The following is a 21,428-nucleotide window of genomic DNA, read 5'->3' on the forward strand; positions in this document are numbered from 1 at the left end:
TTATTGCTGGAGGCAAAGAAATGAATTTAACGAGGTATTTACCTGGCAGGAAACTTCACAATTTGTGTGTGTGTGTATATATATATACACATACGTAATTTTTAAACTTTATTAATTTATTTATTTTTTGAGATGGAGTCTCTCTCTGTCACCCAGGCTGAAATGCAGTGGCACGATCTTGGCTCGCTGCAACCTCCACCTCCCAGGTTCAAACAATTCTCCTACACCAGCCTCTTGAGTAGCTGGGACTACAGGCACGCTCCACCACACCTGCCTAAGTTTTGTATTTTTAGTAGAGATGGGGTTTCACCATGTTGGCCAGGCTGGTCTTGAACTCCTGACCTCAGGTGATCCACCCACTTCGACCTCCCAAAGTGCTGGGATTACAGGCATGAGCCACGGTGCCTGGCCCACAATTTCAGTATAAGAGTAACAGCTACTTGCCAAAGTCATAAAAAAAAAGATCTTCCAACTTAATTTATCTGCCCAATTACATCTAATATTACTATAAAAATAAAAATAATTTTTAAGGTATAAGCTTTTAAACCAATACTTCTATTTCAAGAATTTTAGCAAATCTAAATTTCCTAACTATTAGTTGCATAGGATCTGTAAGTTGTTTTAATTTCTAAATGAAGAGAAGAAGAAAAAGGACACCCTCTGTTACGATTTAGCTTAAACTTCCCTCTTTGCTTTATTTTCAACCAAGTCAGAAAACCATGTTCTTTGTTTACCTCATTCCTTTATTTTTTTCAAAAAACAAAAAACAACTGTCTTCTTTTTCTATGTATGGTTCTGGTCCAAAGTAATCAGTATTGGAAATTGGGCTGTGTTTTGCTTCATTTCTGTGGCCTGAATCCTTCCCTCCAATACCAGGATGCCCTTTGGGAAGATACAGAGGATATGATGTAATTCTCTTTGATCTCTTTTCAGGCTTTGGGCTTTTTCTTCAGGCCCAACCCTTAATGAACCTGCTTTCTAATTAGCCAGCGAGGAGTACGGTGCAATGAAATGTACATCTTCTGCTTCCCTTTTCTCTTCAATAAAAGCACACGTGTTATTTGCTCGTTCGGCCAACTCAGGTGATTTCGCCAGAATATGTGCATAAATCTCAGCATCATTGTCAAACAGCTGGAAGCAAACCTTTTTTTTTTTCTTTCTCACAACTTGGAAACTAAAAAATAGAAACTGCCTTGTCCAGGGTCAAGCCAGGCTGAAGCGGGAGGGGCCACTGCAGCAGAGGCGGGAGAAAGGTGTTCAGGTGAATACTCATCTCCCAAGTCCACTTCGTCATTCACCAAGTGATGCCCTGTTTGTGAAATTGGGCAAAACAAAAATCTAAATTTAGAAAATCTGTTAGAACAAATTTCATATGTTAACTTGATAAATGTACATTTACTCCCTGGATATTTGGAATACTATGTGATTTCATAATGAACACTTTGAATTAATTTTGCTCTTTATCTCTAATATTTGGCTTCTTTGGCTCTTCTCCTGATACACTGGCAACTGGCAAACGCATGTGCTTTAGTTTGGTGGGGGTTGGAACTGAGATTGGTCACTGAGCCCTACTTCAGCTAACTGGAAAACAGTGCTGTTGAAAGCGCTTTCTCCAACTGCCTTTCCTCTGAGCCCACCACTCACTCAGGCAGCTGCTGCCCAGACCCTCACCTTGGCTATTATTTTATTTTATTAATTTTTATTATTAATTTTTATTTATTTATTTATTTATTCATTTATTTATTTATTTATTTTGATACAGGGTCTCGCTCTGTCATCCAGGCTAGAATACAGTGGCGGGATCTAGGCTCACTGCAATCTCTGCCTCCTGGGTTCAAGCGATTTTCCTGCCTCGGCCTACCCAGTAGCTGGGATTACAGGCATGCGCCACCATGCCCAGCTAATTTTTGTATTTTTAGTAGAGACGGGGTTTCACCATGTTGGCCAGGCTGGTCTCGATCTCCTGACCTCCAATGATCGTGAAGTGCTGGGATTAAAGGTGTGAGCCACCTCGCCAGGCTTCACCTTGATTATTTTAATGTGTGGCTCTCCCTGCTGAAATGATCTGTTTTATCTACCTGTCTCCCCAACCAGACTTCACCCTCTCAAGGACAGGGATTCTGTCTCAATTCATTCTTGCAGCCTCAGCGCTTTAAGATGTAGTTGAAGTTCATTAAATGGCTTCTTGAACTAAACTAAGGAGAAGGAGGAAGTGGTGAGCGGTATAGGCAGGATAATTTGAGGGAAGGCAGTGAAGGGAGAGGGAGAGGGGTAAAATGACTGAGAAAAGAGTCAAAACTGGCAACCCAAATTACTTTGAGGCAAAACTAGCATTTATTTTTAGAGAGGACCCAGGCCTCAGTAAAAAGCAACACACTTAGGAAAGAGTTAATGAAACATTGTGGAAGAATCTGGCTTATAGGGTAAACTGGTGTTTCTCGCCATGGGAAATCGCTGGTATGGGGCCGGGCACGGTGGCTCCGGCCTGTAATCCCAGCACTTTGGGAGGCTGAGGCAGGCGGATCACTTGAGGTAAGGAGTTCAAGACCAGTCTGGGCAACATGGCAACACCCCATCTCTACTAACAATACAGAGCTTAGCCAGGCATGGTGGCGGGCACATGTAATTCTAGCTACTTGAGAGGCTGAGGCAAGAGAATCGCTTGACCAGGGAGGCAGAGGTTGCAGTGAGCCAAGAAATCGCACCACTGCACTCCAGCCTACGCAACAGAGCAAGACTTTGTCGGGAAGGGAAGGGGAGGGAAGGGGAGGGAAGGGGACGGAAGGGGAGGGAAGGGAAAAAGAGAGAGAAAGAAAGAAAAAGAAAGAAAGAAAGAGAGAGAGGAAGGAAAGAAGGAAGGAAGGAAAGAAGGAAGGAAGGAAGGAAGGAAGGAAGGAAGGAAGGAAGGAAGGAAGGAAGGAAGGAAGGAAGGAAGGATGGAAGGAAGGAAGGAAGGAAGGGGAAATCGGTGGTACATTGGTTAAAATACCAACTCCTGTCCCCACCCTGGACAACTGACTCAGAATCTTTGGGGTTGGGAACCTCCAAAAGTTTTTAATAAGTATTGCAGACACTAGAACTTGCAATCCATCCATGTAATCCTTCCTGGGTGCACTTCATCATCCCCCTTGATCTACCCAGGTCCAGTTAGTGTGCAGGGTTTTTTGGAAGGGGAAGGAGAATTTTCCCTCTACCCTCTGAAGGTGTGATAATTGAGTCTATGATGTAAACTGACAGTAGACAACTTGACAAGAGACAAGACATACAAATTTATTATATGCACAGGGGCGTCACATGAGAGAAACACGAATAAAATCCCCCCCTCCGCCCTTATCCACGGTTTTGCTTTCCTCTATCTCAGTCACCCACGGTCAACCATGGTTCGAAAATAGCTGAGTACAGTACGATAAGATATTTCGAGAGAGAAAAAAACCACATTCACACAACTTTTACACAGTATATTATTCTAATTATTCTATTTTATTACTAATTATTGTTAAATCTCTTACTGTGCCTAATTTATTTTTTAAATTTGCTTTAGAGATGGGGTCTCACTATGTTTCCCAGGCTGGTCTCAAACTCCTAGGCTCAAGCTCTTCTCCTGGCCCCGCCTCCTAAGTAGCTGGAACTACAGATGCATGCCACCTTGCCCAGCCTAATTTATAAATTAAACTTTACCGTAGGTACGCATGTATAGGAAACATCAGACTATATATAAGGTTTGGTGCCATCTTTGATTTCAGGCATCCACTGGAGGGCTTGGGACTTATCCCCCATGGATAAGGGGGGGACTACTGTACCTCATAATCTGGTGGATCTAGAATCTTATATACCCTCTTCATAGAGGAGGGTGAGGAGAGGTGTAGCCAACTCAGGAGAGAGTAATGATTTGGGGAAAAGATGAACGGGACCTCAGAAGAATAGGTGACAGCCTGTGACAAAGTCTGTCTGGGTATGGTGTCGAACTCCAATCTCCTCTCCTGTGATCTGAGTTAATCTTCCCTGCTTGATGAAATTCCCCAAGAGGGGATTCATGTCAACTGAGTTCTCTTTAGAGGATCCATCAGGGAGTTCTGAGAAAGCCTCTGCCTGCATATGCTATGTCCCAGGTGTCCTCAGTTCAAAGTAATCAGCCTATCAAAGTGTCATTTTGGGGGATGATATTTCCTGAATTCCTTTGTCTTCATCTAAGACCTGGCCTTCTATGTAAAAGTCAGATTTATCAACTTTGAAAGACCCATGAGTCTTCAACAAACTATGATGTCCTTTCGTTCATTCTGCACAGTGTCACTGCCACACACACACGTGCATGCACACATGTGAGCAACCACATACGGAGACACGTGCTTGCATGAGCATGTGCATAGTGGGCACAGGTACATGGGCACATGGGTGCATACGTGCTTGTACCAGCTTGCAGATTTCTGTAGGGCCAGTGCCTTGGGTCACTTGCCTTGTCTCTTAAAAATGTCTCCTGACTAGGGCAGCCCTAACCAGGATTGGGTTGGGAATATTAGGTAGAAGAATCAATAGGGAAAAAAGCTTTCTTTTTTTTTTTTTTGAGACGGAGTCTCACTTTGTCACCCAGGCTGGAGTGCAGTGGCATGATCTCGGCTCACTGCAAGCTCTGCCTCCCGGGTTCACGCCATTCTCCTGCCTCAGCCTCCAGAGTAGCTGGGACTACAGGTGCCCGCCACCACGCCCCGCTAATTTTTTTTGTATTTTTAGTAGAGACAGGGTTTCACCTTGTTAGCCAGGATGGTCTCGATCTCCTGACCTCGTAATCCACCCACCTCGGCCTCCCAAAGTGCTGGGATTACAGGCGTGAGCCACCGCGCCCGGCCGGGAAAAAGGCTTTTAGTGCAAAAATGCTTTGGATAAAATTCCAAAGGTTTAAATTTCACAGCTTTGACAGAAGTCAAAGGTCTAGATAAAACCTAGATATGTGCAGGAAAGAAAAAGTTCTTCTAGATAAAACTGAGATATTTGCAAGAAAGAAAAAATGAAGAGGTTAATTTTATTTTCTAAAACTCACTACAGGCCGGGCATTGTGGCTCACGCTTATAAGCCCAACATTTGGGAGGTCAAGGCAAGAGGATCACTTTAGTCTGGGAGTTGAAGACCAGCCTGGGCAACATAGTGAGACCTCATCTGTAAAAAAAAAAAAATTTTTTTTTTAATTAGTCAGGTGTGGTGACACATGCTTGCAGTTCCAGCTACTTGGGAGGCTGAAGGGGGAGGATCACTTGAGACCAGAAGTTCAAGGCTGCAATGAGCTATAATCATGCCACTTCACTCCAGCCTGGGTGACAGAGCAAGACCCTGTCTATCTCTACAATAAATAAATAAATAAAAATAAAAAACAAAACTACAGATTTGGTTGCAGATGAACTTGCATTTTGTCTTCATTTTTTCCAAAGTGATTCATTCTTCCTGGTTCTTGAACACCTGCTTAAAAATGGGGCTTACTTTTCTGTGTCCTTGGGGTGTGCCAACCATATTTGAAACCATGAGGTAGGTCTAATACCAGGGAAGGGGTGATGGGATGCAGGGAAGTCCTATTGGATCTGTATAATGTACTCATTGTTTAAAACCATACATTGCGCAGAAAGCTGTGGTTAGATTTGTGGTGTGAAACGGGGAACTCTGCAACTCTCAAGCAACAGTTTCCATGCCTAAGGTGAGTGTTTACATTATAGAGGCTGGAATCCCTGTTAATACCTTAGGTGCTTTTTTTTCATGAAGACTGTATTAAGTTTGGGATTTTCTTTCCCTCCAAGTTTTTCAAAACAGCCCACCATGAAAAGGAAGTTTCAACCAACAGAATTGACTTGAAATAAAAATTGGCCTGTGTGTCCCAAATTTACTCACTTGCAGGACTACCTTTTGCTCTCTCCCACTTCCCTTCCTCTCATTGCCTCAGCCTCTTTTTTAAGTTCCTAGTCAGTTAAGGCACATTTCCTGATTTGGCAAACACCACCCCGCCCACCCCCTTTTTCTTGGGTAAAACTTCCTGAGTTGACATTAAAGAGAACTGTTACCTCACCCAAGAGCTTTAGGAGGAAAATGGCATTTAGGTTTTATTACATAAAGCCCCACAGTAGTTACCACTTTATAAAATTCAAGTGACTTTTTTCCAAGCTCCTAGTTTTCCAAAGCTGTCTGCCTGGCGACCTCCCAGAGGGCGAGATGCCTCCGAGCGAGCGTGGAGCGGGCCTCCCGGCCTTGGCAGGCAGCTAGGATGAAGATCTTTCCAGCTCTGGCTGGCTGGAAGGAAACTGGCAGCAGAGAGCAGTATCGATGTCCGAGGCCATTCTGGAATCTAAGAGAAGGAGGGCACAGATTCCAATGGCCTGGGGAAGAACCACTCTGTAGCCCCTGGCACCTAGGGATACTAACCTTTCTGCAGAAAAACCTAGCAGCGGGGCCTGGGAGTTCTTCACTCAACTGCCTCCCTCCCCTCCTCCGCTTTCAGGGAGAAGTGGGGAAGTGGGAGGTCTGTTTGCATCAGTGGTAACCACAGCCATTCCCGGTGCCCCTTGCCGCCACCCTTTCAGGGCTTGGTATGCCAACGGTTCTTCCTTCTTCTTCTTTGATGCTGAACGCAGCCAAGACACAGTCATCGCCATTTGTGTCTTCCTGGGAATCCGATTAGGCCCAGATTTACTTCTCCTGGAGGTGTCTGTGTCTTCTCTGGTGTTGAGGAAAAAAAGTTTGTTCTTTTTCCATTCCCCTGCTGCCTATGGGTCTTTGCTCAGATGTCACCTTTTCAGAGAAACCTTTCCCAACCACAGGTGTGGCCCCAAACCCAGATATATGTGCTCTTCTACTTCTCGGCTTTATTGTTCTCCATAACACTTCTCACCTCCTAAAATACTTTGTACATGTGTTATATTTTACTGTTTCATTTGATTTTCTGCCTATCTTCTGCCATCTGCCCCATGCTCACACCCACACCCTGCATCCCGAGCACCCAGAACAGTGCCACGTACATAGTAGGCGCTCGATAAGTATTCGTTAAATAATGAATGGATTTGAGACTTTCTGAAACCCTAAGAAAGATATGATAAGGTATGATTTTTGATTAAGAAAAATGTTTCTGGCCAGACACGGTGGCTCATCCTTGTAATCACAGCACTCCATGAGGCTGAGGCAGGAGGATTGCATGATCCCCGGAGTTCAAGACCAGCATGGGCAACATGGCAAAACCCTGTCTCTACATAAAACTTTTTAAAAATTAGCCTGGCACAGTGGCATGTGCCTATGTCCTCAGCTACTCAGTAGGCTGAAATGGGAGGATCCCTTGAGCCTAGAAGTTTGAGGTGGCAGTAAGCCGTGGTCATGCCACTGCATTCCAGCCTGGGTGATAGAGCGAGACCCTGTGTCTCAAAAAAAAAAAAAAAAGAAGAAGAAGAAGGCTGGGCATGGTGGCTCACACCTGTAATCCCAGCACTTTGGGAGGCTGAGGCTGGTGGATCATATGAGCCCAGGAGTTGGAGACCAGCCTGCTCAACATGGCAAAACCTCGTCTATTGAAAATACAAAAATTAACCGGGGGTGGTGGTGCACGTTTGTGATCCCAGCTATTCAGAAGGTTAAAGCAGGAGAATTGTTTGAACCCAGGAGGTGGAGGTTGCAGTGAGCTGAGATCACGCCTCTGCATGATCTCAGCCTGGGCGACAGGGCGAGACACCATCTCAAAAAAAAAAAAAAAAAAAAGAAAAAGAAAGGAAAAATGTTTCTAAAGTATCAGGGCTAGAGGAGGGGATTAGAAGCCATAAAGGAATACAGCATTCATGGGATAGGGAGATGATCACGTTGTCAACTAATATTTGTGATAAACTAATGAGATGTCATCATCCCTATTTCATAAATGAAGCAACTGAAGCACAGAGCATTTGCATAACTTACCCAAGGTCACACAGAGAAAGTGACAGACGGCATCAAGGTGTGGAACCATGATCTTTCCACTGCTGTCCCCTGACTTCTGTTTAGACCACAAAGCCTGGTAATTTGACATCCTCAGCAGAATCAGATGCATAAGCCCCACATTCAAATCCCAGCTCTGCCACTTGCTGGCAGGGTGACTCTAGGCAAGGTTCTGGGCTCCTATAGGTAACTGTTTTCCTAGGAAGATAATGAAAAGGGAGGACCTAGCATGCTATGATTCTACTTATGCCTCCCAACCGTCCAGTGGGGCAGGAAGGGAACAAGTATTACTAACGCCGGAAAAAGAAATTAAAACCCAGGGAGACTATGTGACTCGGGTGTGGCTAAGCAACATGTTAAGTCAGTCTTTGGAGAAAAACCATCCAGGAAAGAGGTATCTTGACATAACACAATTTTCACCTTCTCTCCAAATCACAGTTTTGTTTTGTTTTGTTTTGTTTTGTTTTTTGAGACAGAGTCTCGCACTGTTGCCAGGCTGGAGTGCAGTGGTGCGATCTCGGCTCACTGCAACCTCTGCCTCTTGGGTTCAAGCGATTTTCTTGCCTCAGCCTTGCGAGTAGCTGGGACTACAGGAGCGCACCACCACACCCAGCTAATTTTTTGTGTTTTTAGTAGAGACAGGGTTTCACCATGTTGGCCGGTATGGTCTGGATCTCTTGACCTCTTTGCCCACCTCGGCCTCCCCAAGTGCTGAGATCACAGGCGTGAGCCACCACAACCAGCCCAAATCATAGTTTTTATGGCTGAAAAAGATACTGAGTGACATGCTAACTTTAAAGCTGTTGTAGGCCAGGTGTCGTGGCTCACGCCTGTAGTTCCAGCACTTTGGGAGGCCTAGGTGGGCGGATTACTTGAGGTCAGGAGTTTGAGACCAGCCTGGCCAACATGGTGAAACTCCATCTCTACTAAAAATACAAAAATTAGCCGAGCATGCTGGGACACGCCTGTAGTCCCAGCTACTTGGAAGGCTGAGGCAGGAGAATCGCTTGAACCCAGGAGGTGGAGGTTGCAGTGGGCCAAGATCGTGCCACGCACTCCAGCTTGGGAGACAGAGCGAGACTCCATCTCAAAAAAAAAAAAAAAAAAATACATAAAATAAATACATAAAGCTGTTGTAAATTTTAACTTTCTACTTTTAAGTTCTCTGATTTAAAAAACACTTCCCTATGGTAACTAAAAGAAGCTTTAGAAATTGTGGATGTTAGATGAGATCTGGGTTTCTGCTTGGGCAAGGCTTGGTGGTTGTGAAGTTGCATGCTACATGTCCCAATAAAATCGCCTCCTTGAAAGAATATGATCCACAGAAATCTATTGAAATGCAATTTATGGAAAATCTAACACGGCCTTGGGTCCCACGCTTGTTCTTCCATTGCTGTCAACACAGTGAAATTCTGTCCCTGTTGATTACTTTTCTGTTTCCATGGGCTTGCTGATTAAATGCTCTATATATATATATATATATATGTGTGTATATATATATATGTGTGTATATATATGAAGCTATATATATATAAAAAATGCTATATATATATATAAACACTTTGAATATTTAAATGAGAAAGAAAAAAAATCCTCCTCTTTGCTTCACCATGATATTAGAGCTACAGTAGTGACTCTGTCTGATGTTAACTGAGCACATACTCTGTTAAGAAAGCCACCTTAAATAAGCAAACTCAAATTGTATCTTTGAGGAAATTCTTCTCTTCTGTTTCCTTTGTAGCAAGGGCAGAGTCAAAAACTGCGTTTCTTCTTCAACCTGTGAGATCAGATTTAAATTTCTTTGTTTATTTATTTTGGCTAGATGATATTCTCTTTGTTAGCACAGAACAAACTAGTCATAGAGTTTTCTATAAGTGAAAAACCTGGCTGGGCGCAGGAGAATCACGCTTGCCTATAATCCCAGAGCTTTTGGAAGCTGAGGTGGGAGGATTGCTTGAGGCCAGGAATTGGTGATCAGTCTGGGCAACATAGTGAGACCCCATTTCTACAAAAAAAAAGAATTACAATTAGCCAGACATGCTGGTGTGAAGACTTAGAAGGCTGAAGCAGGAAGATGCTTGAGCCCACGAGTTCAAGGCTTCAGTGAGCTGTGATCACACCACTGCATTTCAGCCTGGGTAACAAAGCAAGACCCTGTCTGTTTAAAAAAAAAAAGAAACAAAGAAAAAAAGTCAAAAGTCAAAAAAGCTGAACTTGAAAAAATTTGGTTCTGATCCCTCTCTGTAATGCTAGCACTCGTGAAAAATTCAGCATTTGTGGAATTCCTTCCTTTATGATTTAGGAATCTCCACCTGGCTCCCCACCCCCACCAGATACAAGCCTCTCTCTTCTCTTGGGACCAGGACAAGGCTGCAAGCCTTAGTGCCACAGGGCTGGGTTCTTCCATGCATGGCCTTGGTGAGTTATCCTGAGAAGCTGTGTAGGGAAAGTGCCAGTCTGGCCAAGCTATAGGTGCCCAGGAAAGCCCTGATTTGTGAGTGCATAGTGTGTGGGGCACACAATCTCGAAGGAGTGGCAGGGGCTTATTCATCTCCTTTGCAGGATTAAAAACTAACATGGCAGTGATGGAGGAACAGATGGCAAGTGTTAGTCAGAGGGAGAGACTTAGTATGCTCATATGGGCTCAAATGTTTTCATGAGAGAAATGCTCTCCTGACCCTCTCTAGCCCCAAAAGTCCAGAGGAAGAATTTTGCAAGCATGATTAGTGTTTTTAAATGTATTGCTCTCCCCCATAGGTTTCTATCAGGTCTTTAAAAATTCGATTCAGTGTCCGTCTAATCTTTACAAGTTATTTTCACCTGTGTTAAGGCTCTTTTTCCAAGTTGCTGCTTATTCTTCATGTATATGTGTGTGTTTGTGTGTGTGTCTTGCCTTCTAATCTAGCTCCTTTGCTGAATATTTATTGAGCACCTATTATGTGCCAAGGACAGTATATAGCAGTATGAATGCAAATGCCATGGTACTGACATTCTAATTAGGAGCTCTTCACTGATTCTGCTCCTTTTACCTTCTCTGTGCTGCCTTTGCTTCCTAGTTACTTTATCACATATACTTCATATTCATCTTCAATTTTTCATCTAAAGATAGGATGCTACATAACACTTTTTAAAAAGTAAAGTCATGTCTGTCATGCAAATATAAAGTGAACATGTGCCAAAGATTTTTAATTTATTGATTTATGAGGGATCCAGAAAAAACCGTTAAAACCAATTCAAAGGACAATTTGAAGAACAGATACATATGGAGGCAATCTGGAATGTTGCAATGAATTTACTAATAGGTACAAAATTGGCTGGTATCTGATAGAAGAAAAATATGTAGTATTTTGGGTCATCTACTGGGTAGAAATTAATTGCATTACTATCAGATAAAATTGATGTGCATCTTCAAAACAAGAATCATTTGAATAACTATGAACAGGACATATCTGCACTGATATCAGTTTTCTACAACTTAACTTCTATACCTATAGGATTATGAAATAGACTAATCAATCCAAGATAATCAAAAGTTTCTATTCCTATAGAAGCAGATAATTACCAGACAATCTGCTAAAACACTCACGGACTCTACTGAAATAACACCGAAGAATCTCTTTTGCCGCTTTCCAAGTCTTTATAATTTTCCTGACAAGGGCTTCACAAGGAGAAAATTAAGCTCAACTCCTGTCAGTTTCTAGCAGGTTTGAAGTAACAATGATGAGTCCATTTTTAAAATAGCCTTTGGTGGGAGCTCCACTTACATGACATCTGGCAGACATCAGGAAATTTGGCTATGGGATGGATGGGTAAGGTTCTAAGGAGGCCACAGTGCCTGGTGGCTAAGAGTGCTGCCATGGGAGCCGGGTGGTTGTGCTCCTGTAGGACCTTAGCTTTCTCTGCACAATTTCCTCCTTTCTAAAGTGGAGAAAATAACAGTAACTATTTCATAGGATCATGTTGAGAACTAAATAAGATAATACACATGAAGCGCCCAGCACAGTGCCTGACCCACAGTATGTACTCAATAAATGTTAACTGTTTGAAGAAAATATCTGTTAAACGTGGTAGTTTCTAATGAATATCAGTAAATTCAACCCGGTTGGGCAGAAGAGAGGATGATGCTCTGAGCCTAGCCACTATAGAAGAGGGCAAGTTTTGCTGCACTGGTTGCTGTTTGATATTTTCTTTCTTTCTTTTTTTTTTTTTTTGGAGACGGAGTCTTGCTCTATAGCCAAGCTGGAGTGCAGTGGCGCAATCTCAGCTCACTGCAACCTCCGCCTCCCAGGTTCAAGCAATTCTCCTGTCTCAGCCTCCCAAGTAGCTGGGACTACAAACGCGCCCCACCACGCCTAGCTAATTTTTGTATTTTTGGAGACGGGCTTTCATCATGTTGGCCAGGATGGTCTCAATCTCTTGACCTCGTGTTCCAACTGCTTCGGCCCCCAAAGTGCTGGGATTACAGGCGTGAGCCACCACGCCTGGCCTGTTTGATATTTTCAGTGTTTACACCAATTCCCATGGTTGCTTACATTTGCTTTTAATGTAGGATGATTCTAAGACCTGTCCAGACAAGGGGTGATAAATTTCAGTAAATTAAGAAGATGGCAGGTTTTTGCATGCCACAATTTAAACTTCTCATTTCAGGTGGAGGGAGGTAAAAGGGTTTTTGTGAGTGAAGTTGAAATTTTTTTTTTTTTTTTTTTTTTTGAGACAAGGTCTTGCTTTGCACCCAGGCTGGAGTGCAGTGTCTCGAACAAGGCTCCCTGCAGCCTCGACTTCTTGGCTCAACTGATTCCCCCCATCTCAGCCTCCCAAGAAACTGGGACCACGCTGCCCAGGCTGGTCTGTAACTCCTGATCGTAAGATATCCACCCACCCTGACCTCCCAAAGTGCTAGGATTACAGGCATGAGCCACCATACCCAACCAAAATTGTCTTTTAAGAGAGAGCCCTGACTGGGCGCGATAGCTCACGCCTGTAATCCCAGCACTTTGGGAGGCCGAGGTGGGTGGATCACATGAGATCAGGAGTTGGAGACCAGCCTGGCTAACATGGTGAAACCCCAAATCTACTAAAAATACAAAAAATTAGTCAGGCGTGGTGGCAGGCACCTATAATCCCAGCTACTCGGGAGGCTGAGGCAAGAGAATCGCTTGAACCCAGGAGGCAGAGGTTGCAGTGAGCCGAGATCGCAACATTGCACTCCAGCGTGGGCGACAGAGCAACACTTCATCTCAAAAAAAAAAAAAAAAAAAAAAGAGAGAGAGAGAGCCCCATTCCATCCCTGGACAATGGTGCTTGTTCCAGCCAGTTAATTTTCTGTGCCTCAGATAACTTAAGGACACCATACGTTTTAAACTGTTCTATGAAAACGCCTTAGGAGCTTTGCAAACATTTTATTCAAATTTCAATTTTAACTATTTATGAATTTATTATTAAAAGCAAATGACTTGGAATAATGAAAAAGTTCTGGAAATGGACAAGAGTGATGGTTGCACATTGTGAATGTACTTAATGCCTTTGAATTGTACACTGAAGCACGGTTAAAATGGCAAATTTTATGTTATAAATATTTTGCCACAATATAAAAAAAATTAAAGCAAATACACACACATGCATTAAAATGTACTACATTTTAATAAATTGGAGACTTCCCATGTGCTATCCAGTTTATGCAGATTTCTGGATAAAACTTTCTTTCATCTTTGTTTACTTGAAGAATATTTTGAAATTGAAAGATAACTCTTTAAAAACTGTTACCATTTGTAACTATATTTCTACCCAAACAAGAATTTTCTTATATATTGTGTAACCAAAACTAAATACAGAAACAAATCAGATGATGAGGCTGTAACTGTTTTCCATTGGGTTCAATTTGTAAACGTTTGTGTTAAACAAAAACAGCCTGTTCGAATGACATTATAATAAGGAGTTGTCTTAATTTTACCATATAAAAACAATTAATACTAAAAATCTCATTTTACTTATTTTTTATTTATTTTTATGAAAAAAGGAGGTGTAATTGACTCACAGTTCCGCAGGCTTAACGGGTAGTATCTAAAAATCTTATTTAAATTTGTTGTATTTCAGGACACTGAGAATCCCTCTGCAGTTTTTTGTTTGTTTGTTTGTTTTTGTTTGTTTTTGTTTTTGAGACAATTTCACTCTTGTTGCCCAGGCTGGAGTGCAATGGCACAAACTCAGCTCACTGCAACCTCCACCTCCTGGGTTCAAGTGATTCTCCTGCCTCAGCCTCCCTAGTAGCTGGGATTACAGGTGCCCGCCACCACACCCAGCTAATTTTTTGTATTTTTAGTAGACACAGGGTTTCACTATGTTGGCCAGGCTGGTCTCGAACTCCTGACCTCAGGCAATCCACTCGCTTAAGCCTCCCCAAATGCTGGGATTATAGGCATGAGACACCGCGCCCACCACTCTGAGACACGACCTTTAAAATTCTCTCTGACTTATTAATGTAATTATAAAATGTTTGGTGTTTGAAAAGATTTATATTCTTTGCAGTCACTTTTAGTAGCCAATGAAAAAAAAAATATAAGCAAAGCAAGCTGTGTATTAATCTTCAGAGTAGGCAAAGCAAAAAGGTGGAATTGTCCTGCAAGCCTTTCCCCCACTTACAACGAGCTACACATAAATAATCACAGCCATTGGAGTTCTAATTCCTTGAAGATGTCTGGACAGAAGAGTTATGCTAACTTAACAGTTCTTAGTTTTAGTCTTACAAAATTATTTCTTAAAACTATTTTGTTTTAATATAACACTCCTATTTGAATTATAGAGCTCTCTCAAATAAAGTGCTTCGTTCTTTCCAAATTATCTACACCAGGGGCAACCTCCACTGTCAGATTTTCATGCAGACTTTATGGGTATTTGTGTATGTATGTGTTTATCTAGGGAGAGGGTCATAGTTTCTCAGGGGATTCTACAAAATGTAAATAATTGTCTTCATTCGTAATCCTCTCTCTCTCTTTTCTTTTTTTGCTAATGTAAATCTCGCCTGTGAATCATCTAAAAAGGAATTTTGCTATTGATAATAGGATCATGTCACCAAGCAAAATAAATCCTTGAAAAAAAATGTCCAGTTCTGGTGCATTTATTTTTTTCTGGGATAAAGTGCCAACACCATGTCAAAATCCCCAAGCTATTATGAAACTACCCTTGAATCTTAATTTCCAGTTTAGTATTAAATATGGGAACATGAAAATTAAAAAAACAAAATTGTCTGACAAAAAATAAACTAGTGCACCCACATAACAGTTGAATGACACATTTCATACTCGAATAAAGATCTAAGAAATTTAAATTACAACAAATCAAATGAGCTTCATGTATTTCTTTCTTTTTTTTTGAGATGTAGTTTCACTATTGTTGCCCAGGCTGAAGTGCAATGGCGTGATCTCGCCTCACTGCAACCTCTGTCTCCAGGGTTCAAGCAATTCTCCCGCCTCAGCCTCCTGAGTAGCTGAGATTACAGGCATGCACCACCACTCCTTGCTAATTTTTGTATTTTTGTATTTTCAGTAGAGACGGGTTTCTCCATGTTGGCCAGGCTTGTCTGTTACTCCTGACCTCAGGTGATCTGCCCGCCTTGGCCTCCCAAAGTGCTGGGATTACAGGCATGAGCCACCACACCTGGTGGAGCTTCATGTATTTCATAATAATTTTACATTATATAGAAGGAAATATGGAGTTGAGTCCAGGAAAATACTGTCCCTTTGTGTTTTAAGTGTAGATTCTTATTTTTGAATTAAAGATACAGGATTTTCTGGGCCTGGCGCAGTGGCTCACACCTGTAATACCAGCACTTTGGGAGGTCGAGGCGGGTGGATCACCTGAGGTCAGGAGTTCAAGGCCAGCCTGGCCAAGATGGCCAAACCCTGTCTCTACTAAAAGTACAAAAATTAGCCAGGAGTGGTGGCAAGTGGTGGCAAGTGCCTGTAATCCTAGCTGCTCTGGAGGCTGAGGCAGAAGAATCGCTTGAACCCAGGAGGAAGAGGTTGAAGTGAGCCGAGATGGCACCCCTGCACTCTAGCCTGGGCTATGGAGTGAGACTCTGTTTCAAAAAATTAAATAAAATAAGATAAAATAAAGATATAGGATTTTCTAAAGCAAAAGAGGCCTGAGACTACTGATTTTCTCTTCTTTCCTGCTGAATACATTTAACTAAACTTTTTTTTTTTGAGACGGTGTCTTGCTCTGTCACACAGACTGGAGTGCAGTGGCATGATCTCAGCTCACTGCAACCTCCGCCTCCCAGGTTCAAGAGATTCTCCTGCCTCAGCCTCCCAAGTAGCTAGGACTACAGGTGTGCGTCACCATGTCCAGCTAATTTTGTACTTTTAGTAGAGACAGAGTTTCACAATGTTGGCCAGGATGCTCTTGATCTTTTGACCTCGTGATCCGTCTGCCTCAGCCTCCCAAAGTGCTGGGATTACAGGCATGAGCCACCACACCTGGCCCATTTAACTACAGTGATTTTAATACAATGATTTTTATGGTTTAGAAGGTGTCCAGCATATTTAAGTTAGAGGCAAATGCTATTGGGAGATCACCTAACCCCCAAGTTTCCATTTTCTTACAATATCCAAAATACAGGATTAAATATGGTAATGGTTATTGAAAGCACCTCTCAAGTTGCAAAGTTCTTCTTAATAGTATTTATGTTATTGTTGTATGTTATACTGCCTGACTACAAAACCCAAAAGTGAGAAATAAGTTGTGAAGAGAATAAAGGCTAGGAAATAAAGGACTGCCGCCTTCACAGCCTATTTCATCTGAACATGCTGTAATGTATTTCCTTAACAGCTTCGTTGTTGCATTTTTAAAGGTTGTCTTCCACTTACCAACTCTCTCATAATTGAGATTCTTCAGCCCCCGACTTCATACTTAGTGAAAACAATTTTGGTTTTGCAATTATTATTGGTAAGAAACTGACATTACCAAGTTGAGTGTGTCTGCAAAGCATCTTTTCTGGTCCATATGAACTCTATTTTAACTTTTATTTTATTTTTTGAGACTGAGTCTCGTTCTGTCACTAAGGCTGGAGTGCTGTGGGGCCATCTGAGCTCACTCCAACTCCTGACCTCAAGTTCGTCCACCTCAGGAGTCACTGCGCCCCCGGCTGAACTCTTTTTAAAATCTTTTGTTTGAGATTAACAACAACAACAACAACAATAACCAGTCTATTGTGTGTCCTCCATTCCCAGAACAAGTTAAACTTAACTTTTTTTTTTTTGAAACAGAGTCTCACTCTGTCACCCAGGCTGGAGTGCAGTGACACAATCTCAGCTCACTGCAAGCTCCACCTCCGGGTTCAAGCGATTTTCCTGCCGCAGCCTCCCCCAGCTAATTTTTTTTTTTTTAGACCAAGTCTCGCTCTGTCGCACAGGCTGGAGTGCAGTGGCGCGATCTCGCTCACTGCAAGCTCCGCCTCCCGGGTTCACGCCATTCTCCTGCCTCAGCCTCCCGAGTAACTGGGACTACAGGCGCCGCCACCTCGCCCGGCTAATTTTTTGTAATTTTAGTAGAGACGGGGTTTCACCGTGTTAGCCAGGATGGTCTCGATTTCCTGACCTCGTGATCCGCCCGCCTCGGACTCCCAAAGTGCTGGGATTACAGGTGTGAGCCACCGCGCCCGGCCAATTTTTGTATTTTTAGTAGAGATGGGGTTTCACCATATTGGCCAGGCTGATCTCGAAAACCTGACCTTGTGATCCGCCCACCTCGGCCTCCCAAAGTGCTGGGATTACAGTGGTGAACCACCGCACCCAGCCAAACTTCACTTTTTATTCAAACATATACCTCAGTGTCCAGACTCTGGAAAGGCATTTCTGTATAGCAGGCCCAGTCTCAGATAAATATTCTAAACTCCCACCCCTCCGCCATCCCACCCCTCACTACCATGGTGATACCTGGGCCCTGGTGTTATGGAACTAGTAGCATCTGCCACCTCCATTCAGTTATCTATTACGGCGTAACAAGTCCGCAAAACACAGCAGTTTAAAACTAAACGCTTATTATCCCTGCCCCACTTCATTCCTGCCATCTCTGATACAAGAACAACTGTATCTACATCCGGTGCTGGTAAAACCCCTACGGTCATTTCAAAGAGTCTCCTCCAACATCTTTCTGCCTCAAAATTTTAATAAATGAATAGTACAGTTTGAAAAAAATAGAATGTGAGAGAAGGGAGACAAAACATTGGTATCAATAGTGACTGCCATCAACTCTACACCTCACACCAAAACCCTTACGTAAAAATGGCATGTTACCTGCTTAATGATACTGATATGTTAAAAAAAAAAAAAAAAAAAAAAAAAAAAAAAAAAGTGGCATGTTATCAAATGCATTCCAGACAAGTTCCTTGAAGCATCTTCCAACCAGAATACTATCCTGAATGCTCTTTAATCTTTTTTTTTTTTTTTCTCTCTGATACGGAATCTTGCTCTGTCCCCCAGGCTGCAGTGCAGTGGCACGATCTCGGCTCACTGCAAGCTCCACCTCCCGGGTTCAAGCCATTCTCCTGCCTCAGCCTCCCGAGTAGCTGGGACTACAGGCGCCCACCACCGCGCCCGGCTAATTTTTTTGTATTTTTAGTAGAGATGGGGTTTCACAGTGTTAGCCAGGGTGGTCTCGATTTCCTGACCTCGTGATCCACCCACCTCGGCCTCCCAAAGTGCTGGGATTACAGGCTTGAGCCACCGCGCCCGGCCCGCTCTTCAATCTTAAGCAGAAATTCTTGAGCCATCCTGTTTGAATATAAATTACTATGCGTATACCCAAAGCCTAACAGCAAATTGTTGGATATATGAGTAAAATAACCCACTAAGAGACCATTTAAAAATTTAGTCCAGACCAGCCTGGGCAACATAGGGAGACCCCATCACTACAAAAAATTATTTTTAAAAATTAGCCAGGCTAGCTGGGCGTGGTGGCTCACACCTGTAATCCCAGCAGTTTGGGTGGCTGAGGCGGGTGGATCACGAGGTCAGGAGATCAAGACCATCCTGGCTAACACGGTGAAACCCCGTCTCTACTAAAAATACAAAAAATTAGCCCAGGATGGTGGCGGGCACCTGTAGTCCCAGCTACTCAGGAGACTGAGGCAGGAGAATGGCATGAACCTGGGAGGTGGAGCTTGCAGTGAGCCAAGATCGTGCCACTGCACTCCAGCTTGGGCAACAGAGTGAGAATCTGTCTCCAAAAAAAAGAAAAAAATTAGCCGGGCTTGGTGGCGTATGCCTGTAGTCCTAGCTACTCAGAACACTTGCTTGAGCCCAGGAATTCAAGGCTGCAGTGCACTGTGATGGTACCGCTGCACTCCAGTCTGGGCCACAGAGTGAGACCCTGTATTTAAAAAAGAAATTTTCTTAAAAGCTTAGGCTAAAAAGCTTTAAAACATTTTTTCATCCTACCATATTTTTTTTTTTTTTTTTTTTTTTTGAGACGGAGTCTCACGCTATTGCCCAGGCTGGAGTGCAGTGCCGCGATCTCGGCTCACTGCAAGCTCCGCCTCCTGGGTTCACGCCATTCTCCTGCCTCAGCCTCCTGAGTAGCTAGGACTACAGGCGCCCGCCACCGCGCCCGGCTAAGTTTTTGTATTTTTAGTAGAGACGGGGTTTCACTGTGGTCTCGATCTTCTGACCTTGTGATCCGCCCGCCTCGGCCTCCCAAAGTGCTGGGATTACAGGCTTGAGCCACCGCGCCCGGCGATCCTACCATATTAATTTGGAAGACTGGCTTTAAATATCACGTGGGACAGTAGTTATAGAACATGTACTGTGGGCTGGGAATGATGGCTGGCGCCTGTAATCCCAACATTTTGGGTGGCCAGGATGGAAGGATGACTTGAGTCCAGGACTTTGAGAGCAGCCAGGGCAACACAGTGAGACCTGGTCTCTATAAAAATAAAAAATTAGCCAGATGCGTGGTGGTGAGCACCTGTGGTCTCAGCTACTTGGGAGGCTGAAGTGGAAGGATCACATGAGCCAAGGAAATTAAGGCTCCCCGTGAGCTGTGGTTGCACCACTGCACTCCAGCCTGGGTGAAAAACCAAGATCTTGCTTCAAAAAAAAAAAAAGAGAGACAAAATAATTCATGTACTTTAAGCTCTTGGCTTAAATCTTTGAATCTCACATGTGATCTCTTTGTCCTTCAATATCCTATACTTCATTGTTCTGACTGCACATAGAACATCCCATTTTTACCAGATTGGGAGAACTTCACAACCAGAATTTAGGCTTAAACTTTCTTGATTCCTACAGCATCTTACAAAACAGCAGGTGTTCATGTCAATATATATTAATTATGTACAATTTCTTAATCTGAGGGGCACCCTTTCTTTTGTGAAATGATCTTGTAAAGAAAAAGCTTTTTCTTTTTTTTGAGATGGAGTCTCCCTCCGTCACCCAGGCTAGAGTGCGGTGGTCACTATCTCTGTTCACTGCAGCCTCCGCCTCCTGGGTTCAAGTGATTCTCCTGCCTCAGCCTCCCAAGTGGCTGGGATCACAGGGATGCACCACCACCCCTGACTAATTTTTGTATTTTTAGTATAGACAGGGTTTCTCCATGTTGGCCAGGCTGGTCTCGAATTCCTTACCTCAGGTGATCCGCCCATCTCTGCCTCCCAAAATGCTGGGATTACAGGTATGAGCCACCACATCTGACCTAAACTAAAAGCTTTAGGTTGGCACATTTTCACGTGAGAAAGACAAAGGAAAGAGGTAGCATGGTATGGTAAAAAGGGAGTATTGATTTTAAACCATGTCACTGTTCTGCGATCTGTGCTCAAAAATAAAGGAGTATTTTAGGTCATTGGAAAAAGAAAAAAGAAAGAAAGAAAAGATTGGGCCCAGGGGTTCGTGCCTGTAATCCCAGCACTTTAAGAGGCCAAGGTAAGAGAATCACTTGAAGCCAGGAGTTTGAGACTAGCCTGGGCAGCATAGTGAGACCCCATCTCTAGCAAAGAAAGTAAAAACTATAATAAAAATTAGCCAGGCATGGTGGCAGGCTCCTGTAGTCCCAGTTACTCTGAAGGCTCGGGTGGGAAGATCGCTTGAGCTACAGAGATGTTGGCTATAGTAAGTTGTAATCACGCTGCTGCACTCCAGCTTGGGTGGCAAAGTGAGACCTTGCCTCAAAAAGAGAAAGAAGAAAGAAAGAGAAAGAAAGGAAGAAAAAGAAAGAAAGAGAAAGAAAGAAAGAAAGAAAGAAAGAAAGAAAGAAAGAAAGAAAGAAAGAAAGAAAGAAAAGAAAAGAAAAGAAAAGAAAAGAAAAGAAAAGAAAGAGAAAGAAAGCAGGAAGGAAGGAAGAGAGAGAGGGAGCGGCGGGGGAGAGAGAAGAGAGAGAAAGAAGGAAAAAGAAAGAAAGAAAGAAAGAAAGAAAGAAAGAAAGAAAGAAAGAAAGAAAGAAAGAAGAAATGAAAGAGAAAGAGAAAGAGAAAGAAAGAAAAGAGAAAGAGAGGGAGGGATGGAGGAAGG

At 43.1% G+C, this 21,428-nt stretch overlaps 1 protein-coding gene across 3 annotated transcripts in view; it reads left to right on the forward strand.

The window, feature by feature from the left end:
* Positions 1 to 21,428, forward strand: part of RBPJ (recombination signal binding protein for immunoglobulin kappa J region) — a 270,633-nt gene that overhangs the window by 101,954 nt on the left and 147,251 nt on the right. The window lies entirely within an intron of this gene.

This window comes from Macaca mulatta, chromosome 5 (genome assembly GCF_049350105.2).
Source record: "Macaca mulatta isolate MMU2019108-1 chromosome 5, T2T-MMU8v2.0, whole genome shotgun sequence".
Lineage (NCBI taxonomy): Eukaryota > Metazoa > Chordata > Mammalia > Primates > Cercopithecidae > Macaca > Macaca mulatta.